Raw genomic sequence first — 25,329 nt, 5'->3', positions numbered from 1 at the left:
GAATGTTAAAATAATAAATGATGGGACAGCAAATAATGGGAACCTAACTTCAAAGAAGGGGACAATGGGAGAGAACTTTTTAGGGAAGAATTGACCAGACTTATCAACTAATTGGAAAAAAGGAGTTGGGAAGAGAGAGAAGTCAAGAACGACCCTGGGCTGTGACTGGGGAGGTTGGTGTATCATGGGTAGAAACAGGGAGGTGTGGAGAAGAGAGGACTGGGGCATGTGCACTTTGAAGCCATTCGGAGCTTGAAGGCTCTCAAATAAAGGCTGACTAATGTATACAGGATATGACTTTAATCCATAACTCAAAAGCAAGACATGAAAATTTGAAGATTGTTTATAATTGAGAGCTTCCAATTAAAATTAAATTTATTGTGCAAAGGAGGAGAAACCTAGTGTCATTCAATTGGAAGTCCACCCCACCCTTCCTCTGGGAATGCACTAACAAAGAATGTCTTAAGCTAATTGGGTGAGTGAAAGGCCAACGGTTAGAAATATGGGTAAAAATCTCATTGAATATTTCAAAGTAATATCCCAACACAAACGATCTGTCATGGATTCCTGAGAAGATTCAATTGTCAAAAGAAGGAATGCAACGTTCCAAATATGTATTGTTTTTTGTCTTAAAAAAAAAAAAAAAAAAGGACTTTAGAGGCGCCTGGGTGGCTCAGTGGGTTAAGCATCTGCCTTGGCTCAGGTGATGATCTCAAGGTCCTGGGATCCAGTCCTGCATCAGGCTCCCTGCTCAGTGGGGAGTCTGCTTCTCCCTCTGCCCTTCCCCCATGTTGTGCTTTCACGTGTGTGCACTTTCTCTCTTTCAAGTAAACAAATAAAATCTTTTTAACCAACTGAGCCACCCAGGCGCCCTAAACAAATAAAATCTTTTTAAAAAAAGCACTTTATTGGGGCACCTGGGTGGCTCAGTCAGTAGAGCATCTGACTCTTGATTGTGGCTCAGGTCTCCATCTCAGGGTTGTGAGTTCAAGCCCCGCATTGGGCTCCACTCTGGGTGTGGAGCCTACTTTAAAAAAAAGCACTTTATTGTCTTTGTGTTATTATAGACACACAGGAACATTTAAAATAATATATATTTACTGTAAGAAAATTTAGGTAAGTCAGAAGAAGAAATCATACTACCATTTAGAGATAACCATTTTTAAAACCTTGGTTCATAATCTTTCAGATCCTTTTCTATACATCTGTACTTTCCTTTGCACTTTAAAATATCATGTACCCAAGAAAAATGAAAATATATGTCCACACAAAGAGTTGTACATGAAATGGTCATAGCAACATCATTCATAATGTTCCCAAAGTGGATAAAACCCAAACATTCAGCAACTGGTGAATGGATAAACAGAAATGGCATATCCATCCAGTGGAATATTATTTGGCCATAAAAAAGAAGAAAGTATTAATACATGCTACAACATAGATGGATCTTGAGAACACTATGCTAGGTGAAAGAAGCCATATGCAAAAGTTGACACACTGCATGATTCCATTCACATGAAATTTCCAGAATATGCAAATCTAAAGAGACAGAAAGTAGATTAGGGGTTGCCTGGGGCTGCAGATTGGAATGGGAATGACTGTAATTGGGTACAAGGTTTATTTCTGGGATGACGGCACTGTTCTAATGTTAGAATGCAGTAATGGTTATATAATTCCATAAATTTATTAAAAATCGTGTATGCTTAAAATGAGTGAATTTTATGGCATATAAATTATACCTTAAATAAAGCTGTCAAAATATTTACTCTTCTCACTCACCTGAAACTGTACTTGAAAATATAAATCTAATCAAATCCCTATTGTTGGTCAGAGGGGCTCTCTCCTACCCCGATATCTGCTGTGATTTTCCAGAAGTGCGTGAGGATGTGTCTTGCAGCTACAAATGAGGCAAGGCACACGCTGAGGCCTATCCTTGGATGCCCAGATTATAAAGAGCTAGCAGACCTTCTCCAGCAGTCAGACGACCCCACCAAGGGTTCTAGGGGCCAGGGAGGCCATTAAGACCAAGACCGCAGAGATTTAACCTTTGGACAGCATCCTTTACCTCCTTGCTGCTGTTGTGAAGACAAAAATGCATGCTCCATGTTTGTGTTCCGCCAACAAGCCCTGGGGTCTATCTCCAGGCTCACTGTCACCTGTTAAATCGGGAGGCCATCAGCTGAAGTGTCAGGTGAGACCATCCAGTGGTCCATTGGGAATTCTCAGCCAAGCTACCTCGTTGGCCCTTTCCCTTGGAATTGGTATGACGTTTTGTCTTTGTGTTAGCATGTAGGATAGGTGTTGTGTCCATTTTTCTCAACACTGAATTCCTAGGCCTAATACAGTTAGTAGGTGCAGAGTAGACACTTGTCAGAATAAAAGGGTGTTGTAAACCATCTCCCTCTGTGTTTTGGAGTCTCTAAAACTTTTCACTGATAATGGACCCAAGAGGCACTAAAGTTCCATCCATCAGCATTTCCACCACCAGACTGGCCCCCAGTCAGACCGAACCACCTGACATCTGACCTGACTGGTTTCTAGGCATGCTCCCGACTCCTGTTATGTTCTGGGCTTACCTGAGGTCAAAAGCCAGCAGATTTGTGCAAGGACCTGTGCTGGGATCGGCCAAATACATTCAGATAATGTGCTCCAGATAATGCAAACACTGAGTACTCTACAGTTACTGGCTGAAAGCCAGGTTTGGAAAACTGGGTAAAATTGTGCAAAAACCCAGGGGCAGATACAAGTCACTGTGTGTCCATATTTGCTTGATTCCTCTAAGCCAGTAGACTTTGTGACAGTCTTTTCCCTCAAGAAAAGACCTAGTATTCAAAATAGGGAGAAATATCCATTTAGGAAGTCTGATGATGTGTTCTTTTTTTTTTTTTTTACATTGAGATCATTTTTTCCCATTGTACAATGAGGTGTGAAGAACAGAGAGTAAACAAACGTTTTGTAAATGGCTTCATTATCTTTAATGCTGCATTTATGAAAAGCCTACCACTACTGTTTACCACATCAAGTTTTCATCTCTTTACAAAAGGCTGATGCTTATCTGACCTGGCCAAAGGTCATGTTTGCATCGTGCACTGGTACAACAGTCTTAGGAAGAGAACTAAGTTCAATTATAGAGCTGGTACATCAAATATTAAAACCGTCACTTGTGCTTAGTTTTTCCTGGAAAAAGGTAAACTTGGGTGTTCTTTTAAGAATTTATGTAATATGAAGTGGCAGAATTACCATTGCTTTCATCCTGTATCTACTGCTATAGTAGAACTCTATCCTTACCTAATTTATAAAATTTATACATGTTAAATATGGGAAGGCCTAGATCTGTGCACACCAGGGCACATTGTAATACATGAGAAATCACCCTTTCCTTCCCCCACATCCCTCCCAGCCCCTGCCCAGAGTCATGGTCTAAGATAACATGACTAATGTTCCAGAGGGAAGGCATCAATTGTGTTGCTTTTCTAGCCAAGATGAAGGATTCACTCATTCGCTCACTGGATAGCATTTGATCCTAAGTCCCAAGATCTGCCTTGATTGCTGGGGAGGAGAAATGAACAATACAGGAAGCCTACTACGAAGGGTTTTCTGTTTGAGAAGAAGAGATCAAACACACTTAAAAAAAATTTACAATGCAATGGGACAATCAAGTATGCACATTTTCTAGAAGATAGAGCAATTGTTTTCCTATCAGTGGAGAAGGCTCGCAGGGAAGGAACAACATGGAGAAGACTGCTTGGAAGGGAGCCGGCAGGACAGGTAAAATCTGCATTTGTGGAGATGGGCCCAGTTAAGTATTTTAGGAGGAAGAAACTAAATGGGAAAAGGCTGGAAGCAAAAAGGGCTGGAAGCTCTGTGTGCCAGTGTGTGTGTAAGTGGTGGTGAGGGTGGAGGGCTGGAGGTGCAGTCTGTGGCGCAGCCCATGAGGGCTCGATCACAGAACCAGGAAGGACAGTTGGACAGCTGAACAGTTTGGACTTAACGCAGTTGATATCATGAAACTTCAGAAGTTTCAGAGGATGATGTGGCAGGCTACCCTTTGAGAAGATGAATTTGGTCAATAGGTTGAGAGTAGTGTTGAATTGAAGAGCTGGGAGAATGTACGAGAATATGAAATCTAAGAACCTATTGTACAGATAAAGAACTTGAGACCAGAGAGAAAGTGACTTGCTCTGAGGTTACACAGCAATTTGAGGGCAAGGAAAGGATTACTCACCTTCCTCTCCTCTGCCTCCCTTGCCAATCCTGGTTCTACTTCCAAATGGTCAGGCTCCTGTTATTCTTCCTCTCCCTTCCTCTGGTCTGCTGACATTCAGGCCTTATCTCTTGAGGGAGATGTCTGATTTTATTTAAACACATAGGGCCTATACCTCCTGCATAATCTTCTGCCTTTGACCAGGAGGAAGAAGGGGTGGGGGGAACCAGCTGGATGTGTACAATGATCAAGGCAGGCACTGTGTTAAGGACTCAGGGACAAATTAGCCCCAGTCCACTAGTAGAGAAAGACAAGGTGATCAATGACATAATCCAGAGTCACACGGACTGAGGGTAAGCAGAGTGACAGGAATATCTTTGTGGGGCAAGGCATCCATTGGGAGGTGGTGATAGGTGCAAAAAGGAGGTGATAGTTTTGGGGAGTCCGAAGAGGTTAGGTAAGGGTTGCCAGGTGGATGGAGAAGGAAGGGCATTGCTGTGAGAAAGAAGAATCCATGAGAAGGCAGATGAATGCAGATAGGCAAGAAGTGTTTGGAAAACCACGAGACCTCCGTTGGCTGCAGGGTGGTTGTGTGGGCAAGATGGGCAGAGATGAGGCTGAAGGGCTGTGCTAACCACACCAAAGGAGTTTGGCCTGATGCGTTTAAGCTGGGTAGAAGCAATATCACGTTGGTGTTTAGCTTCCATCTTCCCTGCTCCTCTTGTCCTTAGTGGTTCTCCGATAGCCTCTTCATAGCTATTCCCTTTGGTCAGCTGTGGCGGATTATGAGTTCTGCACACTGGAGTGTTCTCACTGAGACCAGATGTTCACTCAGCAGCGGGTGAGCTAGTGCTGGGCTGCCTGGGCTCGGAGGGGGAGTCTCAGCTTCCCCATGTACCAGCTCTGTGTTAAGAGCAAGCTACTTAACCTCCCTGGGCTTTACTTTCCTTGTGGGCAAAAGGGCAAAATAGAGAAAAATAATACTGTTGACCTTAGAAAGGTTTTGTGAGGTTAAATACAAAGCATATGAAAAGTCTTCAGAATACTTCCTCGCTTCCCTTAAGCACGGGGACTGGACTGCCAGGAGCTACACAGAGGCCTTTGGGTAAGGGGCTGTAGCGGATGGAAGGGAATGGTGGGACCACAGCCCGCCTTCCTGGAAGTTGTGTGTGCCATCACTGGAACAGTGAGAATGCTTTTGTAGGCCTTCAGACCACCAGCTTGCCATCCCGGGATCACAGGACCTCTGCCCCACCTGAAATCCTGTGCTTCCTTTAGCCTCTGGATGGGTAATCCTATATTTCTCTGGCATTGAGTCTGCAAATTTACACAATGTTTCCTTCTTTCTTAAGCCCCTGAACACAGCAGGTTTTAGTGGGCATGTTGAAAAAAGTGAGAATACAAAAGAAACCAGATCAGCAAATGAGAATGAGGCTTTTGACTTGGGTTTGCACTGATGACTACCCCACATGCCCTTGACCAAGCAAGCATCCAATTTATGACTCTGCTTCTTATACTCCTGGTGAGTGCCTCATGAGTTGAAATGATCTTTCCTGATTAACTTTAATGCTTGTGCTAACACCATGCCCACCTGAGCAATTCCTCAATATCTCAGGAGAAGAAACATAGGGATCTTCCCCAACACACCCATACAACAGTTTCAACATAATTAGTAGCATTTCTGGATCCAACACAGCACTCTTATAATGTGTATGATAGAGGAAATGAATGACTCTAATTATACCTTATTAAATCTTATTAATCCTCATTAGAAGCCTATTATCCTTTATAAGTGGGTTACTAGGGAAAAGAAAAAAAGAAATGCTGGTCAAGCCCCGTTATATTGGATGGGGATTGGGTGAACCCATTCTTACTTTGAGGGATACCAGGGTTTTTTGGTATTAAACAACAGCATTCAGAATACGAGTTTGCTGCAATGTTGAAGATAGACTAAGTGAACTGTGTTGTAATAGGATCTGACTCTTGAAAGCCCCAGGACAAAATCTCTTTTAAGAGCTCATATTTCCTATTTCAAACTGTATTATTAGTTGCAAAGAAAAAAATATTTCATGATTGCATGGCATGGGTACTCTTTACCTTATCTCTGCTATTTCCAATTTTTGCAGGTGTAGCTGGGAAATTGAGAGGAAGAGAGATTAAGTAATCTGAACCCGGGAATGTCTGAATTAAAAGACTCTGCACAAAGAAGGTGCTCAAGAAACGGTAAGTGTAATAACCTGTGTTTCTACATTCACTTCTTTAATTCTTGGTTGAAAAAAATCCCTCCAAATCCAAGAAGAACCAAGTTCTGGAATTTTCAAGAATAGGTACTCTCAACATCCATGAATGGGAATTATGTCCTGCTGGGAGTGAGGGCCTCCTTATTGGGTGGACACCCGCGCCCACCATTAGTCATGCGACCTGGATAGGGGGAGGTGAGTTCATGTGTTAGCTCAGTCCTTTATCTTGTGTTGGGCAAATCACTTTACTTGTTTTTTATCCTCAGATATTAAAGAGGGATTACACTTTGTCCCACCTAACACAAAGACCTAATAAACCCGTGAAAAAGCACTTTCATGATGTGCTGAGGTGAGGGATGATTATTTTAGGTACAGGAGGCCAGAAATACAAAGAAACAAACTCTACAGCCTTGAGTGCCTTCCAGGCACTAGCTGCTGAACATTACAACCTCTTGACAAAGTAAATGGTGGTTTTCATGGTTGCTCGTATTTACAAATGTCAGAGGGAAAAAAAAATCCGACTCAAACCTTCCAAGAACAGGCTTGCCTCTACTCAAACCAGTTCACCCAGTTCACAGATTTTTTTTTTTTTCCTTTTTTTTTTTTTTGAAGCTGTAAGCTCACAGCAAGCTTTCTGGGCTTCTGGGACAAGCCTGGGAAGTAAATGCTAAACTGCAGGGGTTCTTCTGAGTACAGGACAGGGGAAGCTGCCCTGAAGCAAATGATTGTCACAGCTACTCAGGGCTGTCAATCAGAACCTTCCAGGAACTGACTCTGGGACCAAGAGAAGTTGGCAAGCTCTTCACAGGGTGGTCCGCGTTGTCCAGGGACACATAGCCTGTTTCATGGCTCAGTGGGACGAAAGGGGTCCCCTAGGGCCCTGCCTGGCAGCGGGAACGCGGCTGGGAGCCTAAGCATCCGGGTCCCGCGCTTGGATCTGTGTTGTGTATGACCCTGGGCACGTCATTTTTCTTCCCAGGGCTTCGGTTTTCTGCGTGAAGTGGGAGAGTTTGGAAGTTGGTCTTTGCCAGCTCTGCCATCCAGTAGGTTCATGAATGTTGCTGGGAATCCAGGGCGAGGCTCAGGAGCGAGATCTCGAAGGGAATTCCATGGCAGGGTGTCTTCTGCTGAGGCTCAGCGCCCTAAATTGGCGCTTCCATAGTAGACACGGTCCCCCCATTTCTTCAGTAGCCCCTCCACTCAGCCGCTTCCTCCTTCTACGTCTGCTTCCTCTTCCTCCAGCGCAGGCAAAGCCTCCACACCTCCCTCTTTCCCTTCCTCCTTTGCAAGCTCCCTGCATCCCCGCGTCTCCTCCTCTTCCTCCCAGGAAGTAACATGCCCTCCGCGCGCCCACCTTCTGGCCTAGCTGCAGCCCTAGCTGGCGCCCCCTCCCCCGCCAGGCGAGCGCTGCGCGGCGGCCCCGCGGGCACACGCTCTCCCATACCTTACATGGACAAATGCGTACAGGCAAAGTCAGGAATTCAGGCCCCTGACGTCAGCCTCCAGCTCTCAGGGCACCGCACGGGAGCCCGAGGGGAGGGGGTGGGGACGGTGGGGAGGAAGGAGGGGGAAAGGCACCAACCAGCAGCCGCTCCAGCCCTGCCGAAGTTTCACTTTTTGTCTGTGGGTCCGCTCCCGGGCCCCGCGCGAGCTTTCCCGGGATAAGTAGCGTTAGCGAGCAGGGGAGAGCCGGGCGCTGCAAGGTAAGGGCTGGCTGCACGGCCCGGGGCGCGGGGCGCGGGGCGCGGTGCGGGGCGCGGGGCCGGGCCTGTCCGGGGCCGGGGACAATGGGAGGGGGAGTGCCCGGGCACCTCCTCCTTCGCCTCTGCCTCCGCCTCCAGCCGCCGCCGCCGCCGCCGCCGCCGCCGCCGCCGCTGCCCCGGCTGCCTCCTCCCCGAGGTATTGTTGCAAATCCTCCTTCCTTCCCCCCACCCTCCGCTCGCGGGCGCCTCGGGAACCCCCGGCCCTCCCCTGGCGCGAGCGCCTCCGGGGAGGCAGGAGCGCGGGGCGCAGGGCGCGGAGTGCGCGCCCAGCCCGGGCCCCAGGGCCCGCGGTGCGGAAGTGCCGGCCGCGGCGCAATCACGGGGTGCACGCATGGGGGTGGGGGACCCCGAGGTTTCGGGAAGCGCGGACCTGGGGCTGGGCGGGGTTGGCGCCCTTCCCTGAGCGCCCCCTGCCCGGGCTTTTCAGGGCGTCCAGGGGGCGGGGCCACACCCAGCCGCTGGGAGCTTTCGCGGAATCCCAGTTGTCACAGTGGGAAGGGCCTAGGAACCCGGTAATTCGAGTCCCCCCATTTTACAGTCAGCTCAGTTGAGGCCCAGAGAGAAGGAGGGCCTCCCCGGAGTCACTCCGTAGAGGCCGAGCCATAACTGACATGGAAGGTTCCCAACTCCTGGTTCTTTTTCTCCAAGCATTTCTTCAGCACCCACTGTGTGCCACGCGTTGTGCTGGGTGTGCGGGGTCAGAGAGGCTGGTGGGGCCCAGTCCCTGCCCTCAGGGAGCACGCAGTCAACCGAGGTGCCCAAGCTGACCCGAGTGCAGAGTGCGGGGGGGTGAGGGGGGTGGGAAAGCCATGGATAAAGTTTTCAGGCGCTTAAGGGAAGGAGTTTGATTTCTCCCTTTGGAGGGGCCGCGCTTGATCAAGGCTTTGAAGGATAGGGGGTTTCCTGAAGCCAGCCAGCGACAGGAAGGCCATTTGCGCGGGGGTGGGGGTGGGGAATGCAGAGGAGAGAAGACTAAATAAAGTGTGGAGAGTGGAGATGAAACTGTAAATGTGACTGTGTTGCGGGCATAGGGTTGGATGGAGGGGGTACATGAGATGAGATAAAGAGTGGAATTGTGCCTGAGTACTCGACAGAGCGACGCCTTTGGGACTAGGGAGTGCTCCGGGAACTGAAAGGGCTCTCTGGCTTCCCTTCCCCTCCCAGGGATTCACTGCCTTCCTGCCCTCAACACAAAATGCAAAAATGTAGGGTCATCCCTGAGCTGCTTTCCTAGTACAAGACTCACTTAACTTTGTTTCCATTACCCTTTTCTAAATTGTTTGCCTCCTAATGAAACTCATTTTCACTAAGGTGTTAGTGACTTAATGGCTTACCTTTCCCAGCACTTGTGCATTTTTAAGAAAGTCTCTAGACAGAAGGAGGGAAAGCAGCTAACTGCCCCCCACCCCCAATTCCTTACCCTCCCTCACTCTTACAGGTAGGAAAACAAACGCAGAGGCCCAGAGGAGGTGGGTGCTGGTTCTGGAGCCTACAGTGAGTAATGGTGGATGGTGGGGGGCCCAGAACTCAAAACAGGGTTCTCTCCACTCCACAGCCAGCCTTCCGTCCTTCCGGGTTCCTGCCAGCACCAGGGGTCAGTTAAAAGGAAGAGTGTGTATCCTGAATTTAATCTTTGCAAGGCAGTCCCCCATGCACAACACCCAGGCTTTTATAGTCTAGAATGTAGACTCTAGATGGGAGATGAGTAGTTGGGGTTAGCTGTCTGGTTGAGGGTACAGGCCTGGGCCCTTTGGGTCAGGCATTCTCCCAGGTTTCTGCTCCTTGTAAGCAGTGGGTGGGCCTAGAGTTGGCTTTGGGGATGGTTGGAGGGAGGAGAAGCTGAGGTGCTGAGCTGGTTACTACGGCTGGGACTGAGTAGGACTCTTTTTGTGGTGACATGTTCTGGTGGAGAAGTCACTGTTCTGGGAAGGTGGACAGTTCCAGACAGTGGTTGGTGGAGAGGAGGCTTCATTATGAAGGGAGTTGGGATGTGACTTGAAGTCCTCTTTTGAGGGTTTTGATCAGGCTGGGACATGATTGAGAGGGGGAGGAACTGGCATTGGGAGGCCTCCTGCCGCCCAATTCCAGTGAGAGAGGCAATAATTTGGCCTAAGAGTATTCTCAGTGGGTGTTCATTCATTTACTTGGCATATATTACCAAGTACCTATTATGGGCCATTGGCAAATATGAAAAATTTGTAGCAGGTTTCTAAATTTACTGAGACAAATAAATTTTATTTCATTAATTCTAAAACACTTCACATTTTAATATGACTGAAATTGGGTTCTCATAATCACAGATGTGTCATGGCCGAGCAGTTTTTCATTCTAAGTTGATAATGGTACATCTTAACAGTTGATGGTTAGATTTGATAAAATTTCTGCATTATACCCTTTATGAATGTGCAGGGCTCTGCACTTGATTAAACAGTTTCCCATCAGATATTCCATTTGGGTATCAAACAGTCCCCCCGAGAACTGGGCCTGGTGACACTGTCATCAGCATGTGAACCTTTGCCCAAGGTCACAGGGCTAATTAGAGATGTGCTCAAAATTACAGCCCAGAACTTTGATCTTGGTGTTAATATGTGACTTTACTTCACTGTGAACTTGGCACCGGTTAATTGGGAACAGGGAAGAGTCCGGTTGGATTTGATTTCAGAACTATGGCTTAAGATGCTGGGATAATGATGGGTTTTTGGTCAAGAGAGATGATGCCTGGTGACCTGGTAAAAGCAGGGGATGGAACACACAGCTAATTTGTGCAGAGAAAGGAGAAGAGCAGTGTGTGAGGTTCACAAGTTCTGCAACTGGCTGGCCCCAGGAGTACAAAGATGAGGGAACACAGCCCCTGTCCTCCTTGAGAGCACAAGTGTGTGTGTGTGTGTGTGTGTGTGTGTGTGTGTGTGTGCTGTTATAAGGGTATGTTTTGGCTGCTCTGCATTGAGGAGGGTCGACTTCAGGGAAGCAACCACAGAGGGAGTGGTGTCTGAAGAGAATCTTTAGGGCTGAGTAGGACTTGGCCACGTGGAAGAAGGACAGGTAAGACACCGATGTGATGTGTTAGGCATATGCAGCCACAGGGAAGGTTTATGCATGAGGCTGTGTTTGGAATGAGCAGCGCGAAGGGGGCTGTGGGAAATGGAGATTTAAAAATTTAATTTGCTAAGTAGATTTAAATTTATCTTGTAGGCTAAAGGGTCATTACATGCTTCTCTAGAGATTGACTTGAGAACGCACTGGGGCGGGGGTTCTGGAAGTGTTGCTGGGATTAGGCATTTGGATGGTAATGCAGGAAGCACAGTAACACATTTAGTAACTGTTTAAATGAAGCTGAGACTTTGACCCTGGTCCGTAATTAGGAGTCCTAGCGTAGTGTGTGCATTGGTGGGGACTTTTCCTGGAATGTGGCGTTGGAAGGCTGCGCCTTGCTGGAAGAAACCCTGGTGAGGAAGGAGGAGGTAAAGCTGTGTTGCAGGTTGGAAGCTGCTATCTGAGTGGAAGACTGTGGGCTTGAAGGTGTGTATGAGCTAAAGGTGAGGCAAGGGGGAAGGCTCGGAGCAGAAGTGTGGTATGGGAGTCTGGTCCACACTTCCTGGATGTGTGGTGCGAATGGCTGGTACATTCCTTTGTGGGTCACAGAAATGAGACAGAACACTGATGTACTGATGAGGACTTCACCTCTCCTCACTGTCTGTGAATAGGGTGGGCGGGTGTCAGGAGGCTTAATGGGATTCATGCCTGGCAGCAGGTAAACCACAGAATGGAAGCTGGAAAATGTTTATCTTTTTATCATTCTTTCTTAATAACAGTAATAATAATATAATAATAATTTTGACAGTTTTCTGAGTGCTTCCCAGGTGCTTATGTAATTCTCATACTGATGGATTAAAGGAGGCTTTATGATTTTCGGTCTTACTTTGCAGATGAGAAAATGAATTTTTTGTTAAGTAAGGTCACACAACTGCTAGTGACATGGCTAAGTTTTCAGCCTTTGCCTGATCTATAGCTTCATCACTGTTCTCTGTGTCCACAGAATGGAAATGCAAATCAGTGGTGTTTTCCAGTGCCCTTCCTTGGAATTTAATTCAGTTCACATGCACCGGGCCCGGTGGGATCACAGTCGAGGGTTTAAGTGCTCGAACAGGCTTCTTACTTCCACATGCTGCTGCCCAGCCCCTTCTCTCTCAAGATACTACCATTCCCTCTACCTGTTGCGTGTCTTCTCTCCCCAAACCTAGCCAGACAGAACAGAGCCTCTCCAGCAAACCATTGGCCCCTCCCCCCCACATTGTTCCCTCCTCTGTAGTGATAAGGCTTTGATGTATCCCTATAGAGAGGCAGTTGGGGCAATAAAATCACTCAAGAAGGGAAGTGAGGGAGGGTCTTGATCCCTGTCCTTGCCCTTGACCTGTGGCTCCTTCCACAATGCTGGATGTCCTCTGGACTTGAGCTGAAGAGCTCCTGTTGGATCCTGCCTGCTCTTCTTCCCGTCACGCGCACACCTTCCTGCAAGTTGGCTTTCCAGCTCAGGACTCTGGGGGATCAACTCCAGTTCTTCCTGTGGCCTACCTGCCTCAGGTGGATCATTTGCATTTCACTGACTCAGAGATAAAGGCATTTTCAGGTGTGGAGACAGATGCTAGGACTGGCACTCAGCAAAGTAAATAGGACCTTGCCTATCTCATCTTTGAATCCCTCTGGTCTCTGGTGCTCTGAAGATGTTCAGTACTATTTGTTCAATGAATGAACCGCACTCACTGACACAATGTAGGCACCAATCACCCCTTGACTTTATATGTTTGCTAATCTTTGTCCCTGCTCCACTTTAAAATAAGCTTCTCGAGGATTGCAAAAATGCCTGCCTTGTGAATGACCATATCCCCAGGCCCAGAAGAGTGCCTGTCACATGGTAGGTGCTTTGGAAGCATTGGTTTGATGAAGAAAGGGATTGATGTATTTCACTGCAACCACACGGTTGCAATGATGGGGGAGAGGCACTTTGACTAACCCAGAAGCTTGGGCCCATGGAGTCCCAGTACTGGATGGAGGACCAGCTAGGCTGTAGCCTGCCCAGGTGGCATTGGCATTGGGCAGTCTCGTCGTCAGGGTGAAGACTAGGGCCCTGGTGTAGAGGGGAGTCTCTTCAGCACGCCATCTGAAGGCTGAGTGCATTTGCAAGTGTTCTTTCGCTTTTCCTTCCACAGCCGGGTGGTCCTGTTGCCCATGAACCTGATGTTTTTCTCGATCCATGCCTTTGCCTGTACTGTTCTCCCTGCCTGGAGTTCCAGGCTGGCCAGAGTCTCTTGCCTGTTGTAAACCTATGACCCTTTAAACTCAAGGCCCAAACCCACCTTGTGCCGTGAAGCCATTCCCAGGCCCCTTGCCCCCTTGTCCCTCACATATGTGTACTCACATACACCTCAGTCTCTTGCGTTCAGTGCAGCTCAGGGATACTGCGAGATTAACATGTCCTAGACAGAAATGCTGGATACTGGCTGACAAAGACAACTGAGGGTTGGGCTCTATGGCTCTTTATTCCAGTATAGGAGAGAGACTAAAATAGAGCATGGTAAGGCCCTATGAGAGTGATGCACACAGGGCTGATGGGACCACTAAGAAAGGAGTGACCCGCCACCTGGAAGAACAGGAGAATGCTCATGGAGAAGACATTGGGTTTTGAAGAGTGAGTAGGAGTGCATATGGTGGACGGGGATGGAAGAGTTTTCCAGATAGAGGGACTCGATATCTTTGTATCGTCCTGAAGCCTTAAAGTGTATGGTGAATGGAAGTGTGTGTGTGGAGCTTGCGGGGTAAAAGATGGGGCTGGTTTGGGAGGCTTAGGCGGGAAAGGGCTGCCAGGAAGGGTAAGGATGATGGCAGTTGGGGGGGGCAGGAGGGCTTTTTTTACTTTTTGAGCAAAGAAGGGTTTTAGTGGATCCATGTTTCAGAGAGCAGAGTGGTAGCAGATCAAGTGCAGAGGCAGGGAGCCCCTTTAGGAGGGTGCTGATCAGTTCCAGGGTGGGTGATAGTGGGCCTGCACCAGTCTGGCAGAGAAGAGAGGGGAAAACTGGATGCCTGGAGCTGTTTGCTGTTAGAAGCATACCAGGCAGCTAAGTTCCTACTCTTGTCCTAAATATTTGCCAGCTTATCAGCCTTGGCTGGAAAAAACTCTTTATGTGACCAAAGCATATAGGAAGTCGAAGAAGCTTCGATCAAGCAGCCAGTTCCTGCCTTAGAAATGTGGGCTGGGCCTTGGTGCTAGGGCAACCGGATCCTTCTTTGTACAGGTGAGGAAATCGAGGCCCTGGGAAAGGGACACACTGCTCTGTCACATCCTTGTCAGCTGAGCTGGAGTTGGGCCACAGCCCATACTCCCAGGCCAGATCTCTTTCAAAGGTGTTTTTTGTTTTTTTAAAATTTTTATTGTATTTCAAAGGTAAATTTTTGCTTCTGTTTCTGCTGAGCCAGGCCTGACACATTCCTTCTCTGCCCTACTTCCCCTGCCCCGCCCCCCCCCCACCCCCCCCATGGCTTTGCTTTGGAGAATTTGGGAGGGAATATAACTTGGAGATCACTGTTACTGGGTTTGGACCTTGTACTTTGTACTTTGAAACAAAGTGATCAAGATGGTTCCGTTTGAGTGTGTGTGTGGTTGGGGGTTGATTTCTTTTTACTGCCATTTATGCCCTTCCCTTTTTTTTTTTTTTTTTTTTTTTGCAAGAACCAAGGTTCTGACTGCATGATAACTTCACGGCTTCTTGAAGCCCCCAGCCCCACCCCTACCCGTCCCCTTTCAATTTTACTTACTTTTGCTTGTGTAAAGGTTTTGAGGCTGCCAGTATTAGGTCCATTACAGGGTAGATCCTTTTGTTTTTTTCCTTCCCTGTTAAACCTACCCATCACAACCCATCTCACAGAACCCATTAGTATTGCATTGCCTTTGTAGCACTTTTTATGTGGTGGAGATGCATTTTACAATCGTTTTTATTACTGAGCTCCCAATTGCAATCCAAGAGATGGGTTAGCAGGATTAGTCATATCTGCAGAGTGTGGGTAAGAGCCCAGGGGTGAAGAACCTTCCCATGGGGTGCTCCGCTTTAACTGGCAGAATGAGAGTCAGGCTCCCATCTCCAAAGCTCTAGTCCTGCTCCTTAACTTTTGAAGGTAAGCATGAGAAATTGACATTGACGGGCACGTCCTTAGCAGGCCCTATATACAGGCAAGAAACCGTTAGTATTATTTCACTCTGTGCTAATTCGTATTCGCTGCTGTGTCTGTGATTTTGGAAGGCAACTGAGAATCAGGTTGGAGACCCCCAACCCTGAGGGTCTGGGCTATCTTTTTGGCAGTACCATCACTGAACGTTTTTGGTATATGAAAAGCTAAGACCTCTCTTTGAGCCACCCACTAGTGCCGTGGCCTTAAGTTCTAGAACATGCCTGAGCTTCAGTTACCTTCAAATAGAGATCTTCTATCACGATGCATTTGTGAGGACCGGAGGGATTTCCCTGACAGTGCTTTATAAACTATAATGCAGCATGCAGTGGGGCGGCTTCTGGGCCTGAGCATGGGGTCCGGCACACGGTGATGATCCCTTGCCTACGGGTGGAGATGGTGGGGTGTAACCCAGACAGCCGCGCCAAGTTTGAATCGTAGCTGTACCACTTACTGGAGAGTGCTCCCTGGGGTGGTCGCAGGCAGGACTTGCTCTACTGACTTCGATGTTTTCAGACTTCTTATTGATGAGGGCATCAGTGTGGAGAACAGTGTGCCCTGCAAAGGGGGCTGAGTGCCGACGACAGCCACGGCGCTTGCAGGCTGTGTAACGGCCCCTCTTCTCTTGCAGCCATCCCATTCCCTCATAGGATTTGTCCATCTGGTGTCAGTGCCTCAGCCCTGCAGGGTTGGCTCTGTTGCAGTAATTGCTTGTGTCATGGCTTCACTTCAAAGCCCCCCGTGGTTAAAATGGAGAGCTGGTATGGAGGGGTGGCTCCAGTCCTCCCTCCGAAGCTTGTGTGGGAACCTTTCGTGGCTCAGGTCAGCGAGAGGCTCAGGACAGGGTGGGGTGATTTCACTGACCTTCAAGGAGTGTGTTTTGGCCTTGTTCCACCCCCAGTATGGGCACTTCTCCTGCCATAGCCATTGTTAGCATTCCTTCGTCACTCAGGCCATTAACCAGCAAATCAGCTGCCATGTCCGAGGGCTTTGGGACGTAGAGGGCCCGACCGACCCCCTTAGAAGATGGCTGTGGCCGAATGTAGTGTGAATTTTTTGGCATCTTTGGAAGACCACTTGGTGGATGTTAAGGGATTCCTGTCTTTAATGTGAACCTCAGTTTTCTTGTCTGTAAAGGTGGCTGTAGCTACCCTATTTGGCCAACAGGTAGAGGGGACCCCACTCTCTGGTCTGCTCAGCACAGCCCTGGTTTATGTCCATGTCCCAGTGCAGGACTGATAGCGACCCCTTTCACTCCCAAAGGTGTTCTGATTTGGAGGATAGATGGTACGGTTGTCCCACTTGTAGGTAAGTTTCGAGGGAGGTCGTGCAAAAAGCGAGCATAAGGCTAGGCCTGTCATAATGACTCAACAAACACCCACTATTTTTGGTGGAGGAGATGCGACACGCTCAAGAAACGTTGGTTCAGTGAACTACTTTTGTAAGGTAAAGTTTGAGGAAGAGGTTGTCAAGATTGTAGGCACATAGTGTTGGTCAGGGTTGATGAAAACGTGTTCAACCTGTCAGAATGTAAGAAGGTGCCACCACAGGAGGGGTGCAGTAGGGGACAGACGAGGTGTGCCAGTGTACTGGAATAGGTATGGCAGTTCGTTGGAAGGGCTGGTTCTCAGGTTGGACATTGAAGGACAGGAAGGCTCAGTCCAGGATGCTGGGGCAGCTAAAGTTGCTCTGGCTATTAAATCTAAAGAAATAAGATTGATTCTCTGTCTGTGTGTCTACTCGAGCTAGGTTTTTGAATCATTTCTTTTTCCATTCATTGGCTCATCTTGATAATGATCTCAAGGATCACTGTGGAAGCCCAGTGCGGTACTAAATTCTGTGCCAAGAAGTCACCAGAGTAACCTGCCCTTACTCTGCCTAATGAGTTTCCACTGAAGATGGCTCTTGTTCAGTTCCCAGGAAGAAAAACAAAACTTAGTTGGCACCTGGAGCTTTTGTCTTGTTTGGTATGAAAACGAATCATTTGCAAGAAGTGCAGCAGGGAGTTGCCACCAATAGGGCAGGGTGTGGGTGCACTGACTCGTGGGAAAGGCAAACGGAAGGGACCTGGAGGGTAAGCAGCACCTTTTCTTAGAATGAGGTGAAAGGTAGGTCAGCTTTCCAGATGTCTGGTCATTTCCAACCTGGAAACCTCTCTTCCTGGCCGCGGCCTCGCAGCTTCACTTGGGGAATCCTAGGGTTCCAGTAATGACAGTGGGGCAGGACCCTAAAGATACATTTGTCCATTGATCTGATGCACCTGTACTCATTCATTCCACACCATGTGCCGGACGTACCTGTGAATGAATGAGTGAAATTCTGGTCTGGGTTTTGGGGATGGAAAATGCATGCAAGAAGTATCTGGTGGCTCTGATTGGATGGTGACTAACTCTGCGGACCTGAGGGAAACTTCACTGATGAAGAGACTGTCATTTAATTGGGCTTCGAAGGATGAGTGGGAATTTGATGGGCAAGAAGAGCAGAGGGTGGTTAAGTAAGGGAAATCACATGGCAGAAACACAGAGGTGAGAGAGTACACAGTGCCTTGGAAAATTGGGGTCACTGGAAATGGGCTGCATAGTACAGAGGCCAGGGCAATGAGGGTGAAAAGATGGGGTGGGGCTGAGATGGAGAAAGGTCTCGATTGCTAAGGAGTTGAGGCTGCAGTATGAAAGGAGAATCAAGTCAGGGCCTCTGTGTTTTAGGAACATCATTGGTTATGGTGTGCTGGATGGGGAGGGAGGGTACTAGAGATGGCAACATGTACTGTAATAGTCCAGGCAAAAGCCAAAGGGAAGCTGAGTTTGGGTCAAGGCCATGGACATGGGGGAGGTTTCACATATTAAATGATGTCACCCAATCTTCTCATTTAAACAAGAAGAAACACAGAGCCTGAGCAGGTGAAACATGCAAAGTCCACAGCCCTGGTTCCATCCTTGCTTAGGGTCTGTAGAAAGGTGACAGTGCATGGCTGTTGAGATAGCTGTTTGTCGAGCAGAAGATCTCTGTCCCTTTTTATCTTTTAAGCATTCCATGAAATCTCTTAATTGAATGGAATTGGTTCTTCCTAGAGTTATCAAATCTCTAATCACTGGAGATATTCAAGTAGTGGTTGATTGGAATGTTAGTGAAAACTCAGGTATTGATTGAAGATTTGATGTAGAATGTTTTTGAGGTCGCCCAACCCTGACTTCTTTTTTCTTATCCCTTCTCCCTTCTTTCCCTCCCTCCCTCCCTCCCCTCCCCTCCCTCCCTCCCTCCCCTCCCTCCTCCCTTCCTCCTTTCCCTCCCCCCTCCCTCCCTCCCCTCCCTCCCTCCCTCCCCTCCCCTCCCTCCTCCCTCCCTCCCCTCCCCTCCCTCCTCCCTCCTCCCTTCCTCCTTTCCCTCCCCCCTCCCTTCCTCCGAATAGATGCTTGTAACCATCTTACCTGGGGGCCCTCTGTCCATTTGGCTTCTGAGGATCCTCTTAGCTAAATTGGATCAATGGCAGAGAAAGTTGAAAATGGATGATGAGGCACTAGGGATGGTGGGCTGTAGTTCATGCAGAGTATCGACCATTTTGATGCCAGTAGGTTGACACCCACCAAGGAGATCTTTAGGGCCTAGACTGGCCTGCATGATCCTGATCAAGATGGAATATGGTTATGACTTTCTACCAGTCGCCATTTTTATAGTGCTTTACAGTGAAAAGTGTGTTTTCCTATGAACTACAGGCAAATCCTCATAACAATGCTGTGAGTAGTTATTTACTAAGTTTTACTGATTAGGAATGTGAACAGAGAAAGATTAAATGACTCTCCAGGGGCCCAGGCTAGTTGGCTGTAAAGTCCTGTAACAGGACTTTAACTTGAGTTTTCTGTCAGCACCATTTCAGATTCTTCCTGTTCTAGCCTGGCCAGATCCCTAAGACAAGCTCTAACTTCCGTTTATATTCATATCCATTGTGGATCCTGATGTGTGGCAAGAATTTAATAAGTGTTTGTTGAATGAACATATGAACGAGTGAATTATGTAAACAAAGTAATAAATGAGAACTTGAGTTTTAAGAATGTTTAGTAATGAAAAAACCAAATTGAACTCATGTAAACATCAATAGTCTGTTATCAAAAGACAAAAAGATCTCATTTAGAATACATTTACTCAACTCCTTAAAAAAAAATACCAAAATACCTCCTACCAAAACTCTTTCACCTGAAACCTGTCTCTTCTCTCTTACAAGACCATAACCCTAATCTTAACCCCCCCAGATTGTGTGTCCACTTTTTTATATGTGTACAGTATTTCCACTTAATATTATAAAAAAGTCTTTTTTTTTTTAACCTGGGCTTTATATTTATCCTTTTTTTTTTTTTTAAGATTCTATTTATTTATTTGACAGAGAGAGCCAGCATAGGTAGGCAGAGAAGTAGGCAGGGGGGGAGGGAGAAGCAGGCTCCCCGCTGAGCAGGGAGCCAGCCGCGGGGCTCGATCCCAGGACCCTGGGATCGTGACCTGAGCTGAAGGCAGACGCTGAACTGACTGAGCCACCCAGGTGCCCCTATATTTATTTTTACATAACGAAAGAGTTGTTGAAATTAACAAATCCTGCTTTAAACGTTACCTATGTGGACAGTAGGATAGTTTTCAGTTTTAAAAACACTAAATGCAATTTGATATGTTAAAAGGTGCAGTGTAGACATCAGTGGACAAATAGCTCTCACTTCCTTCTAAATCATTTCCTAAAGACAACTCTTGCTTTGTCACTTCCACTTATCCCTGACAGCAGTTGCCATTTTGTTCTTTGCATTATGTGTTTTTATGAATATATTTCTTATCTCCTCCGGGATGCAGTAACAAATGCCTGGATGGTTAGAGAGGCAGCTTTGGGTTCACATCAGGGCTCTGCCACTTGTTAGTCATGATAACCTTGTACTGGTTACTTAGTCTCCTCTGTGAAAGGGGATAACAGTGCCTTCCACATAATGTGGTTGTGCAAGGAATTCTGTGGTCAGTGTAGTAAAGCAGCAAAGCCTGCCAAGTGGTACCTGCTGAAAAGTGTTATCTCTGTCCACTTTCTCTGTCAGCCCACCAGATGGTAAGATGACCAAGATCATTTCCCTGTAGTGCATGACCCATAACAGGGAGACCTTTAACAAATGTTTATCGGCTTCCTTCCATCTTTTGAAGGAAGACGTTTGGCACAAAATGCTATCTCTCATACTTTTCATCCCAGTTGCCACACAGCCTCTAGCAGAGTCCTTAGCGGTGTGGGACTTTCCTTGTTTCTGTCTTCACCAGGATTTAATTTTATAACTTGCATTTGTCTTTGGTAAGTTCATATGTAAGAAATGGTATTTCATTATTGTTTTAATTTGCATTCCTTTAATTACTGAAAAAATTTCCCATGTAGTGGTTTTTCCCTTGTGTGAGTTGTCAAATAGCAGTATTTAAGTGGGCTGGAGAGGCTTGGTATGAAGGGGCTAGAAGTATTTAGTGTTGTTTTTATTTATTTATTTATTTTTAGTGTTGTTTTTTTTTTTCAAAGATTTTATTTATGTATTTGACAGAGAGAGAGCACAAGTAGGCAGAGCGGCAGACAGAGGGAGAGGGAGAAGCAGACTCCCTGCTGAGCAAGGAGCCCGATGCGGGACTCGATTCCAGGACCCTGGGATCATGACTTGAGCTGAAGGCAGACGCTTAACGACTGAGCCACCCAGGCATCCAGCGCAGCGTTTAGCGTTTTGTGTTGCCGACTCTTTATTCATTCATTCGGTCAGTGTTTATTGAGCACCTACCCGACGCCAGGCACTATTCCAGGAACTACACATACTACAAAGAAAAACATAGTGAATAAAGTCCGTAATCTGCAATCCAACCTCCTCATTTAACGTGTGCTGTAGCTGGGGACTCTGGAAGAGTGAGGCTACATACAGTGTGCTCAGTATTGGAGCCAACCATTTATTTTTACTGTGATTTCGTACGTTTTAGGTCAGTCGCCTTTTAAGCCATGGAAACATCCTAGAGATTTCAGAATTGTGACACCTACATAACATCCCCAAACTGTAGCTATGTTGAGAAAGCAGAGACCTGATTTTTCATTTAGAAAATATGATCACTTCAATCTTATATATGTAAACTCCTTCCTAGACTTCTCTGCCTCTTACATTTACATTAATTCTTAAATGAATAAACGTATTATTAAAGGCGCCTGGGTGGCTCAGTCGGTTAAGCATCTGACTCTTGATTTCGGCTCAGGTCATGATCTTAGGGTCCTGAGATCGAGCCCCGTGTCAGGCTCCATGCTCAGCACGGAGTCCGTTTGGGATTCTTACTCCCTCTGCTGCCCCTGGCTCTCTTTCTTTCTCTCTCTCAACTAAGTAAACAAATCTTTAAAGCAGGGCAAGAAAACAAAATAACCCCAATCCAGGCAGTTTGGAACAAGTGTGAACCTTTCTGGACATGTTTTTGGTAAATGGAAATAACAGATGACATATTTCTCTATCAAATAAAATAGTCAATTTAGATTTAATAAGGCAGTTATCTTCAGGTAATAAAAATTCAGCTAACTTGCCATAACTATCTTGTTTAAAGTCAATTAAGAGCCTCATATTCCTTACTTGCTGGGTAAAATTTAATACAACTTCAGTTAAGCATTTATTGCTTATTTAATTCAAAATTAAGTTAATCACCACAGTTGGTAACAACCACTGAGTATTTAATTAACATTCAGCAAACTATCTTATTAAGTCTAAATTAGATACAGACAGGTCTTGTTTATCCCCATCAGTCTGCAAACACCATTTCCCCACCTCCCACCCCAAAGGGCCTTGAGTTTTCCCATGGCTTTCCTCTTCTGATTCGCCAGCTTCATTTTCTTCTGGCTGGCACCAACTTGGGCAAAGGAGAAGGGAAAGAAGTAGGAGTCCATTGTGTTATGGGGACTTCTGGCTTAGGGCAGAGCTGAGGAGCTTCTGTTCCATCCGTTCTGTTCTGTTCCATTCTTCAGGAATTACTGAGCACCTTCTTCGTGCAAGACATTCTTGTAGATACTTAGGAAGATCTAGAGGAAGTTATGTTGACAGATTTGGCTTTATTTTCTCATCTTCAAAATGAGATGATTGGGTTTAGTGCATTCATTTAGCACACATTTATTGACCTACAGCTTATAAAGCTCTTTGCTGTGTGTCAGGGATACCATGATGATTTGGAAAAAGTCCTTGCTTTTCAAGAAGACACACAGTCTAGTAGGAGAGGTGTAGTAGAATAAATATTGGACAAGATGCTGAAGTGCCTTAGAATAATGTGATTCTGTGAGGTACTGTTTCCCAGAGTCTTAGTACTGTTCTATGAGAAAAAGTTTCTCTAGCCAAATAGGTTTGGTAAAGTCCAAGTTAAACAAAATTAAATGGGTACCTTTGCCGTGGGACTCTCTGAGCCTTTAGCAACCTAATGCACACCGTGATGTTTGTTTCTCAGTTACTTGATCAGAGAGTCCTTGAATCACCACCCTCCTCCTCCTTTTTTTTTTTTTTTAAATCCCCCTAGGACATCTCTTAGACTTAGTGTTCCATTGTGCTTTGGGAAGAGCTACTGTGAGCCACGGGGCCTGTCTGTAGCATCTGAGCCTTGGAGGGGTACTCAGGCATGCACCTTCAACTCTGACACAGCGTTGGAAGTTCTGCTGCGTAGGAAAAGCATGCTGACACAGTGGTGGATTTCAGACGTAGAGACGTGTGGCCAGGGTTGAGGGTGTGAAATCAGAGCAGAAGGGCTGGGCTCGTGAAGGAGGGACAGTTGTGTAAGTAACGGGGGCCTGGGGGATTGTCAAGAGTTACCAGGAACGGGGCAACGGTGAAATTTGGACATGACTGGTTTGGTTGAGACGCCCTTAACCCGTGGACACAGCTTAGACAATGTCCGTTATAGCCTAAATCTGGAAAGGTAAGAGGCCGCAGGGTTTTTGGTGCAGAACTCTGCTTTAGGTCTTGTTCCAATTGAGTGACTGCCCATCTGCAGAAGCCATCACTTCTGTAAGACGTTCTGACACCTTGTCTGGGGCAGAGCCTCTGTCTGTGAATCCCAGTCTCTCCCAGGAGCGAGTCAGGGCTCCTTCATGGCTAGCTTCATTCCGGCAGGTCTCATGTCCATGTACCCCCATCGCATGCCCTTTCTCCACCTTCCCTTCCCCTCCAGCTTCCCTTACTCTGATGAATCACCTGTCTTCATTTTTCCTTCTTACCCTTTTGTTTCATCATTTTCATCTAAGGCCAGCTACCTTTTTATATTCTTCCTGAAAAGTCATCTGTTTCATTTAAAATGATGCCACCAGTTTTCTCATCGGCAGTTGCAACCAGCAGTTGGAACACGCTAGATAAAGTGGAGGACAATCTACGAATCCTGTCCACAGTGTCATGGAGATCTGACCCCAGGCTCTTTCAGTATGCACCTGTTACCCAGTTCTGTGTGGAAAGGGGCACAGGCAAGGAATGGGGAGGCCTGGGTTGTATTTCTTTTCTTCCTCTTCTTTTTAAAAAAGATTTTCTTTCTTTAGAGAGAGAATGGGGCAATGCACTCCTGGGTTTTCAGCATGGATTCCAGGGAATCTAGGAAAGCTGGTTACCTGGAGAGCTGAAGTTTGTTTTGCCCACCTTGGAAAGGCAGCTTGAAGGGCACCTGGGGGGCTCAGTCACTTAAGTGTCTGAATTCGGCTCAGGTCATGATCTCCGGGTCCTGGAATCGAGCCTCTGAGTTGGGCTCCTTGCTCAGCGGGGCGTCTGCTTCTCCCTCTTCCTCTGCCGCCCGCCCCGTTTGTGTACGCACTTTCTCTCTCTGTCTCAAATAACTAAATAAAATCTTTAAAAAAGAAGAGAAGGCAGCTTGCATGTTTCATTTCGCCATCCACCTGGACAGACACTTCAGCGAAAAAATGTCCTTAGGCAGCCCGGTAAGTGGCAGACCGTGGGCTGGTGGTACAGATCATCTAGAATGATGTGGCTGAGAGCACAGGACACAGCAGAAGTCCAGAGAAGTCGTTCACACGTAGAGAGGCCATTGATAATGGCCATGAGGTTGGGTTCCACTCCCGGAAAGATTTTCAAAAGGTAGGAATTTACTTTGAGAGTTCTTTAGCTTCCTCTTTATATTAAACATGAAACTCACCTTTCGGTCTTTGTGATTAGTCCTTTGGATTTCCCCAGTTATTATAGCCTTCTTGAAAAATTCAGAAGCATTTGGAAAGCTTTGATCTGCATAGTGCTTGAGAGCATGGGCCCTGGAGCTAGACTGTGTCCTGTCTCTACCATTAGAGCCAGGCTCTACCATTAATACCCCGACTTGTTCCTTCATCTGTGTAGGCCTCTGTGGCCTCATCTGTAAAATGGGAATAACAAAATTATCTGTCTCCTTGTTGTGAGGATTAAATGAGTTAATACACATCAAACCCTTAGAATAGAACCTGACACATGCTAAGTACCCGTTAAATATTAGCCACTGTTTCTACGTGTTATCCTTATAGTCAGAAAATTGTGATTTGGAGAAGGTATTAGAGATGAGTGGATTTTTGAGGGGGGGGTCATTTTTTTTTAAGATTTTATTTTTAAGTTCTCTCTACACTCAACATGGGGCTCGAACTCATGACCTTGAGATCAAGAGTAGCACACTCTTCTGACTGAGCCAGCTAGGGCCCCCCCCATCATCTTTTTAAATAAACTGTTAATTTTGGAATAGTTTTAAGTTTACAGTAAAGTTGTAAAGATTGTACAGAGAATTTCCATCCACCCATCATCCAGTTTCTCTTATTTTTGGTGTCTTGCATCACCATGGGCCATTTGTCCAAACTAAGATACTGACATGGGTACATTGCTCTTCACTAAACTCCAAACTCTGGATTTCTCCAGTTTTCCCATTAGCATCCTATCTTCTTCCC

General features: G+C 46.7%; 1 protein-coding gene across 10 annotated transcripts in view; it reads left to right on the top strand.

The window, feature by feature from the left end:
* The first annotated feature begins 8,010 nt into the window (after nucleotides 1–8,010).
* The window catches only part of LPP (LIM domain containing preferred translocation partner in lipoma), a 667,328-nt gene continuing 650,009 nt past the window's right edge, over nucleotides 8,011–25,329 (top strand). For 3 of the 10 annotated variants that reach the window (XM_073895738.1, XM_073895726.1, XM_073895704.1), the window contains exons 1-2: nucleotides 8,011–8,147; nucleotides 9,646–9,701. The gene's annotated coding sequence lies outside the window, so the exon portion shown is untranslated. Of the gene's footprint in view, nucleotides 8,148–8,238; nucleotides 8,344–9,645; nucleotides 9,702–25,329 lie in introns of those variants that run through there. The other 7 variants (XM_073895741.1, XM_073895732.1, XM_073895691.1 and 4 more) reach the window with 5 other exon arrangements.

This window comes from Callorhinus ursinus, unplaced genomic scaffold, assembly GCF_003265705.2.
Source record: "Callorhinus ursinus isolate GAN/ISIS: 27379988/994484 unplaced genomic scaffold, GSC_fseal_2.0 scaffold1, whole genome shotgun sequence".
NCBI lineage: Eukaryota > Metazoa > Chordata > Mammalia > Carnivora > Otariidae > Callorhinus > Callorhinus ursinus.
The sequence above is the reverse complement of the archived record's forward strand: the minus strand, read 5'-3'. Positions and strand labels throughout refer to the sequence as shown.